This window comes from Pteropus alecto, unplaced genomic scaffold, assembly GCF_000325575.1.
Source record: "Pteropus alecto unplaced genomic scaffold, ASM32557v1 scaffold659, whole genome shotgun sequence".
NCBI classification, from domain to species: domain Eukaryota; kingdom Metazoa; phylum Chordata; class Mammalia; order Chiroptera; family Pteropodidae; genus Pteropus; species Pteropus alecto.
Genome location: NW_006442482.1, coordinates 1,327,907 through 1,346,002, shown reverse-complemented (window position 1 = coordinate 1,346,002; position 18,096 = coordinate 1,327,907). Strand labels below are relative to the sequence as shown.

Sequence of the window (18,096 nt, the reverse complement as noted above, 5' to 3'; positions counted from 1 at the left end):
CTGGCCTCTCTGCCAGCACCTTCTGTCGCGCCTCTCCGTTGGTGTCCCACCCACCTTCTCCCGCATCAGGTGGGCTGATAGGCAGCTTCCACGGATTGAGGTGGGAGCGCGGCGTACCCGACCCCCAGCCTACCTGAGGCCTAGCTGAGATGGGAATAGATTCCACCACCTTATGTTAATTGGATCGTGTTTCCCCAGAGTAGTGTCTTTCCAACCGCCGAGCGAGTACTCCTAATTGCTGAACGCGAGGGAGCTGGTTGTGAAACACCTGAAAGAAACCAAAAATGCTCACCCAGATACCACAATGGAACTCAGCATCCTTGAAGACAAATAAAATGGAGCAACAAAGATGTTCTAAGGTCTCAAGGGAAAATAATCCATTATTCACATCTGTTCATTCAGTGAATTTTATGTAAATGTCAAGGTATGGTGTCCGATGGGCATGAAAACTAAACTGCGGAGTAGGGAGAGCAAACACCTGGGGAAGACTGACATGCAAAATGTGATGTTGTCCATATCTAAGTTGGGATAGGGAGAGAGTAGGTTAAAGTTGAGAACAAATTAAATTTTAAGAAACCAGTTTGCCAGAGGATGATAAGGAAAGTCAAAGTTCAATGAGGTGGTGATCTTTGCATCTTAAACTTCACTATCCAAAGCTTTCTGTTTACTATCTCTGGCCACTTGTGGGAATTTTAAAGGTTTAAGGTAGCTCCTGACTTCGGAGTTTAGAAAGAAAATGTCATGGTATCTATAAATAGTGCGTTTGCCATCTCTAATTTATGGTTTAGAGAGGATTCTGAAGGTATCAACCTTTCATTAGGGTAAACTGAGTCAGGTTAAGTCACAATAAAGGGAACAAAAGGAACCCAGAAACTTCGAATTCCTCCCTTCCACCCTCAAAGTTGAAGCGAGAGCTCTAACAGCTTGGCGAGGTTTCGCTTGATTTATTTCTATAGCAGCTAGCATATACCCATGTTAATAGATGTCTCGACAAGGATGTTATTTGAGTAGGAAAACCACAGTGGGGGATAGTGTTATCATGGAAGACCCATGGGACCAGTATCTGGAAACAACTGTTCTAATTCTTGCTCTGCCACTAACTCAAGAGTGTGGCCTTGGCTAAGTGACTAACCTCACTAGGGGTCACTCTCCTCATTAATAAAATATGTGGATTATATCAGGTAATCCCTAAAGCACAGCTCCAAAAGTCTGTCATTGCAATTTCAAAGGAAAAGGGATGAGCTTTTGAAAAGAAAATTACCAAATCTTTTGCTAGATATTTCCCATAAAAGTCTTCTGACCTGTTTTGGGAGGTTGGAGGGATACACTAATCTAGGATCACGGAAGAAGCCTAATAATTGAAATCTTTTCCTTATAAGGAAGCTCACAGAAGAGCCATATATAATTGTAGTGGAATTTGTTAGAAACTAAAAGTCTAGTTTGTAATACTCAGAGATGAATCAGGTGGCAGACGGTTTACCTTTAATGACAACTAGAAGAAAAGAGTTGTCTCACAAAGGCCATCTCAACTAGTACCTTTCTCTTAGTTCTTCTAGCTCCTGATAGAAGTTCCATTTTGAGAAGTGATGTGGAAGTTTGAGAATGGGTGTGGGGATATTTTTAAGGTGAGGGGGAAGAAGAATAAAGAGGATTTCTGCCCATGTATGATTGGAGAAAACTGCAGCGGGGCGGGGGGCACCTCAGATGCTTAAAGGACCAGACGGGGACCGTGGCATACTCCCAGGTATATGCTGGTTCCAGAAGGGGCAGCTGATTGGCACCAATTCGATATATTTTAAAAGGCCTGTGGCTCAAACAAAATAGATGCATGGGCCATGTTGACCCCCAGGCTGTCACTTGGTGAATTTTATGACTTTCTCCATGGCTACTTTACAAATGGGACATAAATTTTTGACTTGAGTAACTAACTGGACAGGGAGCAGAGAAAGGGCATATGTGGAATTTTATGCTTCAGTATTTGTTAGAACCACGTCAAACAAATATATCGTTTCTATGGCCACAGAAATAGCTTTGGTATACTAGTGTATCTTTCCTGTTTAAGAGTGAAGACTAAAGCTGGTTGTTACTTCAGAAGCAGTGATTTTATTTTAAAGAAGAATTTCTCAGTCTCAGCACTCTTGACATTTTGGGACAGGTCATTGTTGTGGGGGCGCTGTCCTGTGCATTGTGGGAGTTTTACTAAAGCAGCATCCCTGGCCTGTACCCACTAGATGCCAGTAGCACCGCCCACCCCTCCAGTTGTGACATCACCATGTCCCCTGGGGGAGCAAAATCAGCTTGTGTTGAGGACCACTGCTGAAAAGCATTTACATCAGTGGTTTGCATACCTGGACCCCATCACCCCAACTTTTAATATAAATGGTCTGAGGGTGGGGTGCAGGATACTGGTATTTTTAGAAGGTCCCCAGGTGTTTCTAAAGCATAACCAGGATTGAAAACCACTAATGAGATGATCTTCTGGATCTAGAGTACTGTCCCCCTTTCACATGTGCCTTTTTTCTCTGTGCCCTTTAAATAATAAAAGTTTCTTGAACTCAATCTTACTTGAAATATGGCCTTACACACAGCAAAGCACAGCAAGAATAGCAAGTGGTCTAAATGGATTATGAGTTTATAATGGCAATAGTGCCTTCTAAAGGATGAGCTTTTTTTAAAAGGAGATTTTCTTTTTGGTCTGAGATTATAGCCACGTGCTTCCAAATTCAGAAGGTACAAAAGGACAGAAAAGTCAGCTTCTCACTTTTGTCCCACTTACTCTCCCTGTTTCTGCATCAACAGCAGCTGCTTATACTTTTGTGTGGACCTTGCTTTTTAAACTTAATACCTTAGAGAGCTTTCCATATCTGTATCTGAAGAACTTTTTTCTTTTTTATGGCTTCTGAAATTTGTTTACATGAGTGTGCTATATAATTTATTAGCCAATTCCCTGTTGAGGGCTAGTAGGTTGTTTCAAATCTTTGCTATGGCAACCAGTGCTGCAGTGAATTACTGTGTGCATTTCATGCATGTATGAGTGTATATATAGGACAAATTCCTAAACAAGGGATTACTACATCAAAGGACATGTGCACTTGAAATTTTAATAAACACTGTCAACTTGGTTTCCACAGAGGTCCTCTGTTTATCCTTTCACTAGAAGTTTGAGAGTGTCTGTTTTCCGACACTTTCGCCATATTGCTGTCAAACTTTGGATGAGTGAAAAATGATATCTAGACAGCATTGTTTTCCTTGAGTAAACATTTGTTTAGGTTAGCTCTTTATTGTGGAAAATTTTAAGCATATACAGAAGTAGAAAAAATAGTATGATGAACTCCTGGGTTCATTATATTGCTGTCCACATGCTGTTTGTCTGCAGATGTTGTGTGTATGAGCAGTCTGTTAGGTTTTCTTATCAATGTCATGCTTGTTTCAGAAAAAATTATTTTCTAAGACCAATTTATCTTTTGAATTACCTATTCTTTAAAGATTTGTTAGAATCCCCCTATAAAACCTTTTAAACAAAGTGTTTTTTTGGGACAATTGTTCTTTGACAACTTTATCCTGTGGTATTGATCTGTATAGATTTTCTGTTTCTTCTAGAGCCCATTGTGATATATTTCTCTAGGAAATTATCCTAGTCATTGAGGTTTTAAGTCAACTTGCATAGCTGAGATAATAGTCTTTTATCAGTCTTAATTTTCTCTGTGGCTGTTTCCTCCTTTATTTCTTTTATATTGTTCTCTCCTCCCCCCTTTCTTGATTAGATTACATGGTGGCTTATATGATTGGACTCGTTTATTACTTTCATGACGTGTTTTCTAGTTCAGTAATGTCTACTTTGACTTTATTAAGTCCTCCTAATCTCCTTGGGTTTATTTTGTTATTTTGTTGTTTTTTTTTTTTTTTTTTTTTTTTGGCTAGAATACTTTCTTTTCTGCTTTGTTGTTTATTTCAGTATTTTTAATTAATTTTTTATTTCAGTATTTACGGCTACAATTTTATAGCTCTAATTTTCTTTATGTTCTGTTGCATTGTGATCAGAGAATGCTATCAGAATAATTATTTAATTTATTGATGTTTACTTTGTAGTTCAGTATGTGATCATTTCCTGTGACTGTTCTTTTGGCAGCAAAAAGAAGGTTGTGCTCTCTTCTCAGGTTGCAGAGTTCGATATATTAGATCTACCATATTAATTATGTTACGTTTTCTCTACTTTTACTTTTTTAAAGTCCGCTTGATCTGTCACGTCTGGAGAGCAGTTAAAGTCTCCTAATAATATGATTCTGTTTCTCCATATATGGCCTATGGTTCTTGCTTTATGCCCGTTAATGTTATGTTTGCTGCTTAGATGTTGTTAACTGTCAGGTCCTCATTGTGAGCTGTACCCTTTAGTGATAGAGTGCTGTCCTTTTAATAGTTTAATGCTTTTTTGGCCTGGATTCAACCTTATTTGACATTGAGATCTAGATCCCTATTTTCCTCTTGTTCACATTTTCTGGTAAAGCATTGCCATCCTTTTATTTACAGGCTTTCTGAATTACTTTGTTTTAAATATTGCCTTGAAATATAGTATAAAGTTGGGTTTGCTTTGTAAGTCGAACTTTTTCTTTTATGTGGTTAAGTTTAACCAATTATATTTATCGATATGACATCTGTCATCTGTAATGATAAACAGCTATATTTTTATTTTGCTTTTTGTTTTTAGTACCTTAATTTTCTGCTATATTGTATATCTTATTTTCTTTATTATTTTTCTTTTAATAATTGGCTTTGAATTTTTGGTTCCAGTGATTGTCTTTATAATTATTTCTTTTTTTCTTTAGGCCCTCATCGTTTAGTAGAGTCACCTCTAGTCACTTGAGCCTATTGAGCACTTGAAATGTGGCTAGTGTGACTGAGAAACTGAATTGATTTAATTTTAATTTAAAACATGCTTGATTAAGTTAATTGGAAAACTTTTAAGTATATTTGTAACAATTTGGAGATGCGAATTTACCTTAACTATAAATTTGATGAAATCAAATTATAGATCAATTATTTCTCATACAAATTTAGCTTCGAATGGAGATATAAGATACTGAGTCTCATAGACTAATATGAAAATAGTAAAATATCTCAGTATATTTTTGTATTGGTTCTATGTTAAAATGATAATTTTTTGGATATGTTGGATTCAATAAAATATCAAAAAAAATTTCACCTGTTTCTTTTTATGTTAAGGTGTCTGCTAGGAAATTTAAAATTATGTATGTGGCTCACATATTCTATTGGACAGTGAGGCTTCAGATAGTATATATTCTTTATTAGAAGTAATAGGGACATCACATTTTAATGGTCAGAATAAACATTTATTGATTTTATTTCTCAATATAACTTCTCCTTTTTTCCCCTATGAACCTGTCACTGTCAGGATATGAAGACCAAATTCTTTTCTTTGAATGGCATTTAATGTTATGGTAGTTCGTTGTTATATTTGCAAAGCTTGAGGTCTGTCTTTCTATTATATAGTTATGAATTAAAAGTTCTCAGTGATATGAGAAAAGGAGAACTTGGACCGTTATGACGAGTTAAAGATAGAATCTTCTGAATCTTGAATGAGTTCATTGAAAATGATTCACATTTTCATTCGGACATGCTTTTCATCATTCATTTTTACCCTGTCCACTTCTGATTCCTTCATTAATCACTTTTATCCCCTCTCTGCAGACTTCCTATTTTATTTCCTAGTTCCTTTGCACTTGTCCTTTGCATAGCTGTACTTGTATTAAAGACATTTGCTCCTGGCTTCTGTTACTGTATTCTACACTGTCTCTTTGAGGAGAGTGGGCCCTCGCCTCTTCTTTGTCACCTTTCGCAGCCTCCTTAGCTGTCTGCTCTCTGCGCAGAGTGGGTGTTCCATAAATGGTGATTACTGATTTCATATAAAGGTTATTAAACATTATGTCACTTTCATTGTGTCCGTTCTTATATAAGTTTAAACTTCTGTAATGTCCCCACTTTTAAATATAGCATCTCCCAAATAAAAGCAGCAGAAAGCAGGTTGTCTGGCAACTCTGCCTTTCTTTTCACAGAAAAGATGTCTCCCAAGATCACACTGGTTCTGTGAACCTCGGAGCCTTTGGCTATTAGAAGACAGCAGCCAGTTTCCCTGCGTTTACTATTCTTGAGGTTTAAGGGCCCAGCCGCCTCTGTTTTCCTTTAGAAAGTATTTTAAGATTCTAACACCCACTGAGAGGTCGGCTTTGCTTCCAAATGACTGCTCTTCGAAAAGTCTTTGGTTTTTAAGTCATTATGCTCCTTGAAGCCTGGGGAGAGCAGTGATTTTGTTTCTGGAGAAGATGAAAAGTTTTTGGGTTATTTTTTTAATTGTGTTAGGAAAAGGGAAAAACTATTGCATTCTGTTTCCACGTGTGTTTATTTTGTATGTTTACATATACGTACATGACACACCTTTTCTGTAAGCAGTAATGTTTTTTTTTTTCCTGTGAGGAGTTGCCCAAAATTATACTAAACCATCTGGAGATAGAAGCCAACTATTCTGAATTAAAGGGGAAGAGAACAGTTTCATTTAGGATAGAGATATCTAAGGTGGCTTAATGCATCTTGATCGGTATTTAAAATTTAGAGAAAGAATTGGCCTTTTGGGCCTTAACGATCTGATAGGGCTAGATTTCAACATAACCTGATTTATCAGGCTCTGAGAGCTAGAGGCATAGCTCTGGCTTTGTTCCAACGTCTTGGGGGGGTGGTGTGTGTGTGTGTGTGTGTGTGGTGTGTGTGTGTGTGTGTGTGTGTGTTTTGAAGGAGAGAGATGGCCCCACTTACTGACCCTAGTGATGATTGCGTTTCCTCCTGTTAAGCATTGGAGAATTGATCAGACTGTTGTCAATTTAGGAAGCCTTGTTTTTATTACTGAATGAAATCACAAAATATCACCACTTTCCTTTTTTTTTTTTTTTTTGGCTTTCATTTATTTTACTTCCATAATAATCTGATTTCAGAGTTGGGCAAATCCTTTTGTTTTAGGAATATTGTAGTCTAAGATAGGTTGTGCAGCTATAGCCCGAGGGCCAGCCATGGGTTTAGTTTTGTTTTAATTGATAGACTTTAAAGAGTAGTCTTAGGTTCACAGCAAAATTGGCCAGAAAGGAGAGGGAACTCCCACACAAATACAGCCTCCCCCACTATCGACAACCTGCACCAGCTTGGGACATTTGTTACAGTTGATGAACCCACATTGGCCAGTCATTATCACCCACAAATCCATAATTTACCTTAGAGTTCACTCTTTGGTACACTATGGGTTTTGAAAACACCTGTTTTTGTAAGTAAAGTTTTATTGCAACACGGCCATGCCCATTTGTTACATATTGTCTTTGACTTGTTTTTCTCCTCAACAGCAGAGTTGCGTAGCTGCCACACAAGGTTTGGCCCACAAAGCCAAAAATGTTTACCATCTGGCCCTTTACAGAAACTTTTTAGACCCCTTAGTCTAAGTTAATTAGGTTCCCTGTTAGAGAAGCTGTGAAATGTTTGCTCTTAATTTGCATTTAAATGATAAAGCCTGTAACAGTAAACTGGAGTGTGACTTTTAGGGTAGCTAAGACTTCCAGGTAATCAGCAGTTTACCTATAGGGTGGAATTACCATGTGAAAGGGCTGAGGAATTTTATAGCTTTAATCTACAGGGCCGTCTCTAAAGTTTTAAGTGTACCAGTTTCTCCACAGCCCTGCCAAAATGAGGTTTTAGGATTTTTAATTGTATAATGGGTAACATAGAAGCTAACAGTAGTATTTTTTTCCCCCACATTGCGTTTATTCTCTGCATTTTGTTGTGCGTAAAGCGCCCTTGACCTTTAGTAACTGTAACCAGGAGTTTTCATCGTTTGTATCATGAATTCCTTGTGTCTCTGTGGCACATAGTAAGCTATTGTGCTGTGCGATATTATTTCCACTGTGTTCCCTTCTCTGGTGAAGTAGTTATGATAGTATACAATTAAAGGCATTTGCAAAGAATATCACCCATAATTCTTCCATCTATTTTTTTTGTGATAGCCTTCCAACTTTTGCCCTTATATTTATATGCTAATATTGAATATTGGTTTCGTTTTTATTTAGTGCACAATCTGAGTGCACTAAATAAATACACTCAGTCTTTCGCAGTGCTTTAATCATGGTCAGATTTATCACCTATAACATTTATAAATTGTTACTAAATCCCTCGAATTTATTGCCATTTCTGATGGGACTTTTGGAGCTAACTCACTTTTGCCCTGTTCTGCTATCCAGTTGCACAGCAGCAGTTATTAATACCTTAAATCTTTCTGTTGTTTATCACCTAAGTTCACAGACTGTATTTATGGATTCTATTCAATAAGGACAACTTTTCTGATTTGAGCTAAATATTATATGCTAACTTTTATCTTGTAATTAGTGTTAAAATCTGGCGAGGTCAGTTCTTCATTATCTTAGGTTTTTAGAAATTCTTGTTCTTGACCACTTATTCTTCTTGATAAATTAGTTAACTTATAGAAAATGTGCTCGGGATCGTGAATGGGTTACGAGGTGTTGATTGAAACCAGCCTGGAAGCATCTTCAGTTAGCCTCTTTTGCTTTTATGGCAGGGTGGAGGCAGTTCACCTCCATACTTGGCCTTGTGGCAGAGCTTGGTTTGATTGTGTCCTTCATATCCCCTAAGGAACACCCTGTTCCTGGGCAGCGGGTCATGTTTATTGAGATTATACTTTCTGCCATAATGAATGACACCAAAATTACAGCAAACTATTACCTTTACATGCATCGATATTTATATTTCCTCTAATTGAATATTTTGGGTTCTAACTCAGTGGTAGATTATTTCCCTAAGCATTATCCAAGCAGTCATGATTTTATTTTCAATCTTAGACTTATGATTCCGCTTGACCATTTGAGTTGGACCAGGGTCGCTTTCTTTCTTACTGGGGCATGAAGGTCAGTATATAGTAGTTTCATTGTTGGGAACAAAATACTAAGTTTCTCTCTAGCATTTTCCCAAAACATGAAGTTAAATATTTTCCCATGTGTTTTTGGCCAGAATACAGTAGGGCCCTTTGAAATTGGTCACATACCATCCCTTTTCCCAACAAATTGTTACATTTCCATAGACCTGAGCATACTCAGGGTTTTATCTGCAGCTGAGAAAGCAGGTAAAGTTTGGGTGTAGTATGGGAACAAAACACACTAGAAGAAAGGATCGACAAGTGCACTGTCACAGCTTGTCAAGAATCACCACATCTCGAAGTACAGCCATTTCCTACGTGAATGTGATCAGTGGTTTTTAGGATTGTCTAAAAGGAAGAGAAAAAAGATAGTCGATAGTGCTGAAAAGTCTCAAGACTATGAAGATGTTCCTGGGTTGCTTTCCTAAGAGGCTGAAACAAAACTCAAACCTGAGAATAGAGACTAAAAAAGGATGGGTAAATAGAGAAGCTTAGGATGTTTCACAGCCACTCTCTGAGGCCCTGAGGGGTTCTTTGATTTTGTTCCCTCGTTGACTTTTTTGTGATTAGATGCCAGTCAGTTGTTCTCAGTCCTCGCTGCTCACGAGAATCATCTGGGGAGCAATGAAAACTAGTGACACCTGCCCCCCACACAAGCCAATTAAATCAATTTCTGGGGGTAGGGTCTAGGCGTGGTATTTTGAATTACCCAGGTGATTGTAATGTGCTTCCAGAGTTACGAATTATGTTAGATCTGGTAAAAATTTTTGCCCAAGCCCGAGAGCTATGAACAAAGAGCTATACACCACATTTTCTGAATCCTGTGAGTTTGCGGCATGCTTTTCCTGCTGTCCCTACCTCTCCCTTGGAGGTTCGTGTAGTAGGGGTGGCTTTATGGGAAAGTGTGAGGTGTTAACTGAATCGTCCTTTATCCAAAGTGTCCTTGGAGGCTTTCTGGATGGAGAATACAAACAGAAGAACAGACGTAAATGTGTGTACGTACTCTTTTTCTTGATTTCTAGCTCCTTTCCTGGGCTGCTTACTCTGAGAAGTGCTCTCCAGAGTTGTTCCAGGATGTACATTATTAGGCAAAGTTGGTGTAATATAAATAACTGTAAAATGTAGAGACACAAACCAAAATCTTCTCTTCAATCCATTCAGTGGGAGCTTGAACTTAAATATCATCTGTCCATCCTCCCCGGTTGCACACGTGGGAAAGCAGAAGCCCTGAGTAACGAAGAGACTGCCTAGACCAACGGCTAGTTGTTGGTATAACATCTCGGCCTCCCCTTCCAAAAGAAACGGGAAATTATTCTTTTTAGGAGGCAAAGGCAGCTTACCTTTGTGTACCACTCTCTAACAGACACGATAGTGGGCAGATGTAGCGATAATTTTCATAATATCCAGGTGAGGTAGATGTTTCCATTTCTTTGATTAAAGACACTAAAGCTTAGATGGTTTAAGTATCTTGCCTGAGTAAAGTTGGGGCAAAACCACAATTAAAATTCAGGTAGATTGAGCTTTTAAATCTATGTGTTTTCATTCACTATAATATACCATTTCTTTCAACATAATATACCATCGCCCCAATGCAATTCTTTCTAGCAAACGGCGTATTTGTAATGTTGAGGTTTTGACTAAATTTGTTCTGTTAGGGAATCAAGAAATTGCATAATCTAAAGGTCATCCAGTCTTATCATTTCTGAGCTGTCAGACTGATACCTACTTATTTATTTGCACCGAAAGCATTCTTATTCTGAGAGCCCCCACCACTCATTAGTAATGCCTATTGTCCCTGAGAATATGAGAAGCAGTCTGTGTAGACTTGTACTTAAGTCTTGATTTCTGGTGCCTACCACCAGTGGGAGCTTGAGCTAATCACTTAATCCTACTACATTCAGTGTCCTTATCTACAAAATGGAAATGATAGTATCTGATCATAGGCTTGTTACACAAATGGAAGCGAGAACGTGCAGCACAATGCATGGAACATGGTAGGTGCTCAGTAATTGTTGGCTATGCTTTTATTATGGGAAATTAGTGACACAGCATTTCCTGGATGAAATCAGCTTCCTGCTAAGAATAAAAACCGTATAGGGAGCTCTTAACCTCAAATGTTAATTATCTTAAAGTTTGTTGGCTGAAGGTCCCAGCTATATAAACCGATCATTTCCCAAGAAACATAGCCCTTTCGGCTCATTTGTGCTTTGAGCCTGACTGACTTTGGATCCTTTTCGTTCACTGTAATGGTTAACTTAACATTTTGCCTCAATTAACTCAAAGATGAGTACGATGTGACCTTTACTTAACTATTCCTGCTTCCATGACAACAAGACATCCTATAATTCACCAATCCACCATTAGGACTAAATCCTAAACCCCTCTCTGGAATTAGGTTGATATGGATCAGTGTGGTGGCTTTGGCTGTGATTGTTACTCACATGCTCTCTCGCTGGTCAAAGCTCTATTTGTCATAATCAGTTCTGAACACGTTCATGCTGTTTTCTCCATTCTCTGGCCCAGCACACTGTATTGACAGTTACTGCCACTTTATTATCACCTTCCTGTCTACCTTTCCCCTACCTCTAAAGATTTCAAAGATCTGTTTGTAAGAGGAACTTACCATTACCAGCAAATGTTAGCTTGAACCACTGAGTTTTACTATAGTAAGTTTATACTGAAACTTACTAGGTATTTTAACTTTCGGTTCTAATCAAGAAATATTAAACACTTACAGTGGGCCAGGCGTTGTGCTAATAATGGACTCTTCCATTTTCTGAGAAATCCTGAGACCCACAGGTTATAGAACTCGGTGACTGGGGGCTGTGGCGGAGGAGTTGCCCAAGTGGAGGGCACAAACTGTCAGCCCACGATGAAATCCATTTACAACTTGCTTTGACCTTATCTGACATACAGAGGGGCAGATTTCTCACTATTCCGTTCATGGACATACTATTTCAAAAGAGTAAACAAATAGGATCTCTAAAGAGAGAGGATCAAGGTGCTGCTAGTGGACATGACTTGCTTTTCCTCAGCACAGACACACATGTTCTCCAGGGAGGGACCCATAACCCTTGTATTACCACTATTAGGGACCCCACCACATTCACCCTGTAACCTCTTTTCCTATAAGAGCAGCAAAAATCATTACATGAAGGTATGTACCATGGGCTTCAGACCCCACTTTTTTTTTTTTTTTTTTAAGAATAGAATGGCTCTAGTAGGTTTGTTTTTTTGTGTGTGTGTGTTTTAAATAACAGACTGGCTCTTGTTATAGGGAAACCTTTTTTTTTTTTTCTTTAAAAAGATTCTTCAATGACTGCATGTTTCCCCATGTAAATGTGCAATATTGTAATTTATTTTACTATTCCCTTATTACTCAATATTTAGGTCATTTACAATGTACCTCCTAAACCTTTTATTTGGAAAATTTTCTGACCCTGGGAAAAGTTGTAAGAACAATATAGTTAACATTCATGCCTAGCACCTAGATTCACCAGTTACTTTGCCGTACAGCAGGTCCTCGAATAATGTGTCACTGTAATGTTGATGAGATGCCATAGGAACCTAACTTGTGTTTATATCAATTTGCTTGTGGTAAAACTGGTTTCATTATTCATTATTTTGGTTAAAGTTGCAGAACCTGTTGATGATATTAAGTGAGGACTTACTGTATTTGTATTTTATCTCCTCCTCACCCAGTCCATCCCTGTTCCTATCTCCCTCCCACCCTCCCTCCTTTTCTATACATGATTTTTTGGCTGAACCATTTTAGAGTACGTCGCAGACAGCATGACTACCCCTAGATACTTATGTATATCCTAAGCATAAGAGTAGTCTCCGAATAGCTGTGACTCAGTTATCACACTTGGGGAATTTATCATCGATAGCATAATAAAATTGAATATTCAAATTTCCCTTAATTGCTGAAGGCTCCTGTACTGGACAGCTCAGGTCTAGAACATACTCAGAAGGCACCGTGGCCAAGGAGGCTGCAGAGCTAGGTATAGCAGAGCCTCCCACCTCAGTTATGCAGTACCAGGGGTAGAGGATGGGAGTGACAGGTAGGGCTGGCTGGGCGAAAACTGGAGAATGAATTGGAAGTCTGCAAACAGAAGGGTCACCCTCTACCCTAAAGACCATCTAAAGATTATTAGGCACACAGTTACCCCTAGGCAAAGTAAAGGATAAAGAGGGTGTTCTCCAGAGACCCTGAATGAACTATTTAAGGAGAATTAGGAAAGCTGGTGTGGTGTTAGGACCCTCACTCAGAAGTCTTATGTGATCTGGTGTTTTGGGTGCTCACTTAGTCTTTAGGCTGCCCCGCTCTCAAACATGGCTGAACAAGCAAGGCTCACCAGACATCCAAGGGAAGCCCCCTTGTGAAAGAGAGAAACTAAGGTAAGTTAGTGGCCAAAAATGACCCCAGAGGAAAGCAAATTCAGGCAATAGAAGAAAGCTTTAAAATATAATTCGAGAAACAAATCATCTTCTATATCTCCTCATGAACGTCTTAGGGCAGATGTCATTTTCCAAAGATGGTCATGACGATACTTTTCTACGATGTGCCCTTGCCAGCCCTCCATCAAGAGGATTGAGTCTGATCTCCTTCCCTGGAGTCTGGGCAGGCTGTGGCTGCTTTGATCTGTTAAGTATGTCAGAAGGGGGCTACCTGTGTGACTTCTGAGGCTGGATCATAAAAGGCCATGCAGCTTCAACCTTGTTTACCAAACCCATGGAAGAATCCCACTAGCCCAAGGCCACCATGCTATGAGGAAACCCATGGAGAGGCCATCCGGCAGTGCTCCAATAGGCAGTGCCTGTTGGGTCAGACTCATGAGTTAGGGAGTCTTCAGATACGTCCAGCCCCCCCATGGTCTAGTCACTTTTCCAGCTTTTGAGTTTTTTCAGCTGAGGTCCCAGATAAGCCATCTCTCCTGTGTCCTGTCCGAATCTGTGACCCATCACATCTGTGAGTAGTTGGGCCCAAAGAAGTAGTGTCACTTCTGGGTGTTGTTGGGGCATTGAATGTGATAGGGAATGAGGTACGTGTGAAACTTCCAGTCTTTGGCTCTGAAGTTTCTGGCTCACTATTAGTAATAATAACAAGGTCCGGCCTACAGTGAGGGTAGCCTCAACTTTGGGAGACCCCAAATCTGCTACCTGTTTTGATCTCTTTAAATTCAGGAATAACTTCCCAAACAAAGGAACACTGTTAAACTTCTCAGGCAGTAAAATAGTACTTCTGGACGTGGAAGTAAAACAAACACTTTAAAAATGAAGCTAAAAAAAACAAAAGGGAATCTTGAAGAATATTCACAATCATTTGGTAGCTCTCCATTCACGCGTTAGGTTGTTTCTTTGAGAGACTGACTATTCAATTCATCATTGTTTAGCTCTGGTAAGCCCAACAATTAATTACTTATGATTCTAAAATTCAATGTTTTCAAAAGAGTGAAATCTTATAACCACAACTGGAGAAAAATCAAAGAACTGCCCCTAAGATGTTATTTTCTTGGTTGTATTTTATCCATTTTAACATAATGGTAAAAATACATTGCAAACTCAAACATTTAATTGACAGTATTTAGAAAAAGCAATATTATCTGAATGAGTTGATCATTCTCTTTGTTTTTGATGCCTTGATGGTAAGTTTTCCAGTTGCTTCTACCCTTTTCCACTCCCTGATTCCATTACTACCATTCCCAAACCATCCCCTACCGTGTGTGAAAGCTGAGATGTGGGCAAAGATAGACTTCAAGTAACCCAGAGAGGAGACTCTACATTTTAGGGGGGGCAGGTGCTCAGCCCTCTTGATGAGGCATATTTTCAGGTCACTTCATTAAGTGAAGAAATAATTGTTTTTATTCCTGCTTCCTGTAAATTAGTCGAAAAGAGGATTAAAGAGTCACTGGAAATACAAGCCACAATGCACATCAGGTATAAAGAATAATAAGTCTGAACTCTTGTTCTCAGAAGGCTAGTCAAATGCCCCTTTCTTATGGTGACCATCACTGAAGGAGCTCCCTGCATCAAATCAAAAGTCATTTGTGTTTCTATGTCTATACGTCCTATGTCTTGATGAACGGGAAGCTACTCAGAACCTTTCTAGACAAATCAAATCATACCTTTTGCAAATGTAGTAATTGTCTCCAAACTTCTCGGTGAAAGGGAAAAGTATGAAAAACAGAAAACAAGAGAATGAAAGGGTCATCAAATGAGGAAAAACGACTGAAGAAATACAGTGTAAAGCCAATGACGAATTTGTGTTCACTAAAGTCAGAATTTCCCCTCACCCACTCCTTTGTTGTCATCTTCTGAACTGATACTAGGGAGTAATTTAATTGATAAATTTGAATAAGGTGAAGCATATAGGGAAATACAGAATAAAAATAGAAAATCAAAATCAAGGAATATAGAAAAGCCATATAAGTGGGAGGAAAATGAAGTCAAGTAACTGGAAAGAACAACTGGAAAATACTCAATATGCCAGAAGACATTAAAACAGAACCCTTTTGAGAGGACATTCAATTAAAACGAAAAGTTTTTTTGGGGGGGAGGGGGATAAGTTTACTAAAAATAAGGTTATTGGAACCCTTTGATTTAAACCGAGTATCCAGCATTAATACACAGGATGAAATACTTTCAACTTATATGAGGAAAACCACAGAATAGTTAAAGAAAATCAGGCATTTTATATTTATTTTTAGGTTTGCTAATTAACTAAAAAAGACTTATCTCCCTGTTTAAGCTGATGTATAATTAAGGTATCTGAGTACAAAGAATTTGTCTCAAAAGCTAAATTAGAATGTAGGAGGCAAAACCTGAGATTTTTCAGGTACTTTTTTAAAAACACAAACTTCTGAAAGTATTATCTATTCTTTCGATAAATCATTGAGAAGCTACCATAGGTGAGGCACTCTAATCAGTGCCAGGGGGGATAGAGAGAGAGAGAAAGTTTCTTTCTACACTAGTTTATAAAAGACTGATAATCTAAGAAGGCTAGCATACCATGCTTCCTGAAATTTGGTCATCTTAGACCATGCCGAGTGAGTAGTTCAATTTTCTAGTTAGTGCAGAATCAAGGTCTTTTATTTTAAAATAAATAGAAGCGGTTAGTACGGACACAGAACATACTTTAATCCTTTTTAATCCTTTTTTAATCATGTGGAATCATATAGGCAGTGTTCTGAGCCCGAAGAGTTCAGTCTCAGGGCTCAGCAAGTACCGGCCTACTTGAATTGGCACACATGGCTTCAGGCTGTTTTAAGAACTTGTTAATGTTAAATGTTAAACACTTTTTAACCCTCTCCACAGCCTCTATGAAATAGGCACTATTCTTTTTTTTTTTCTTTTTCAGTTAGAGTTGACATTCAATATTACATATAATATTGAATAGTGAACAGCATAGTGGTTAGACATTTATATAATTTATGAAGTGATCCCTCCAATTAGTCTAATACCCACCTGGCACTATACATAATTTTTATAATATTATTGACTATATTCCCTATGCTGTACTTCACATACCCATGACTATTTTGTAACTACCAATTTGTACTTCTTAATCCCTTCACCTTTTTCACCCAGGCCCCCAACCCCAGTTCCATCTGGCAACCATGCTTGTTCTCTGTATCTATGAGTCTGCCTGTGTTTTGCTCATTTCACTCTTTAGGTTCCACATATAAATGATCTTATGGCATTTGTCTTTCTGTGACTTACTTCATTTAGCATGATACCCTCTAGGTCCATCCATGTTGTTGCAAATGGTAAGATTTCCTTTTTTATGGCTGAATAATATTCCACTCTATACATATACCACATCTTCTTTATCCAGTCGTCTGTCGATGGGCACTTAGGTTGCTTCTGTGTCTTGGCTATTGTAAATAATGCTGCAGTGAACATAGGGATGCATGTATCTTTTCAAATTAGTGTTTTGGATTTCTTCAGAGAAATACCCAGAAGTGGAATTGCTGATCATAAGGTAGTTCTATTTTTAATTTTTGAGGGACCTCTATACTCTTTTTTGTACTGGCTGTACCAATTTGCAGCCCCACCAACAGTGCACAAGGGTTCCCTTCGACAGCACTTGTTTTTTGTTGATTAATTGATGATGGCCATTCTGACAGGTGTGAGGTGATATCTCGTCATTTTAATTTGCATTTCTCTGATGATTAGTGATGCTGAGCATCTTTTCACATGTCTCTTGGTCATCTGTATGTCTTCTTTGGAGAAATGTCTGTTCAGGTCCTCTGCCCATTTTTTAATTGGGTTGTTTGGTTTTTTGGTGTTAAGTTGTATGAGTTCTTTATAAATTTTGGATATTAACCTTTTATTGGATGTATCACTGGTGAATATCTTCTCCCAATTGGTAGAGCGTTTTTTTGTTTTGTTGATGGTTTCTTTTGCTGTGCAAAAACTTTTTAGTTTGATGTAGTCCCACTTGTTTATCATTTCTTCTGTTTCTCTTGCCTAAGGAAGGAGATATATCAGAAGAAAAATATTACTAACAGCAATGTCAGAGAGTTTACTGACTATGTTTTTTTCCTAGGAGTTTTATGATTTCAGGTCTTACATTTAAGTCTTTAATCCATTTTGAGTTTATTCTTGTATATGGTATAAGAAAGTGGTCTAGTTTCATTTTTTTACATGTGTCTGTCCAGTTTTCCCAACACTATTTATTGAATAGACTGTGTTTTACCCCATTGTATATTCTTGCCTCTTTTGTCATAGAGTAAATGACCATATAGGTGTGGATTTATTTCTAGGTTCTCTATTCTGTTCCATCGATCTATGTGTCTGTTTTTTTTCCTGCTTTATTGAAATATATTAGATAATTAGTTGCTCGTATTTACATTGTACAATTCAATGAGTTTTTTAAAATTATAGTTGGCATATAGTAATATATTAGTTTCAGTAGTACAGCATAATGATTAGAGATCTATATAACTCGCAAAGTGGTCACCCCACTAAATCTAGTACCCCTCTTCCCCTTACATATTTATTACAACATTGATAACTATTTTCCTTATGCTACACTTTATATTTCCATGTCTATTTTGTAACTATCCATTTGTACTTCTTAATCCCTTTGCCCTTTTTTGCCATCCCCCCAACTC

At 38.1% G+C, this 18,096-nt stretch overlaps 1 protein-coding gene across 2 annotated transcripts in view; it reads left to right on the top strand.

The window, feature by feature from the left end:
• PDK3 (pyruvate dehydrogenase kinase 3) overlaps positions 1-18,096 on the top strand; it is a 62,488-nt gene that overhangs the window by 814 nt on the left and 43,578 nt on the right. The gene's annotated exons all lie outside the window — the stretch shown is intronic.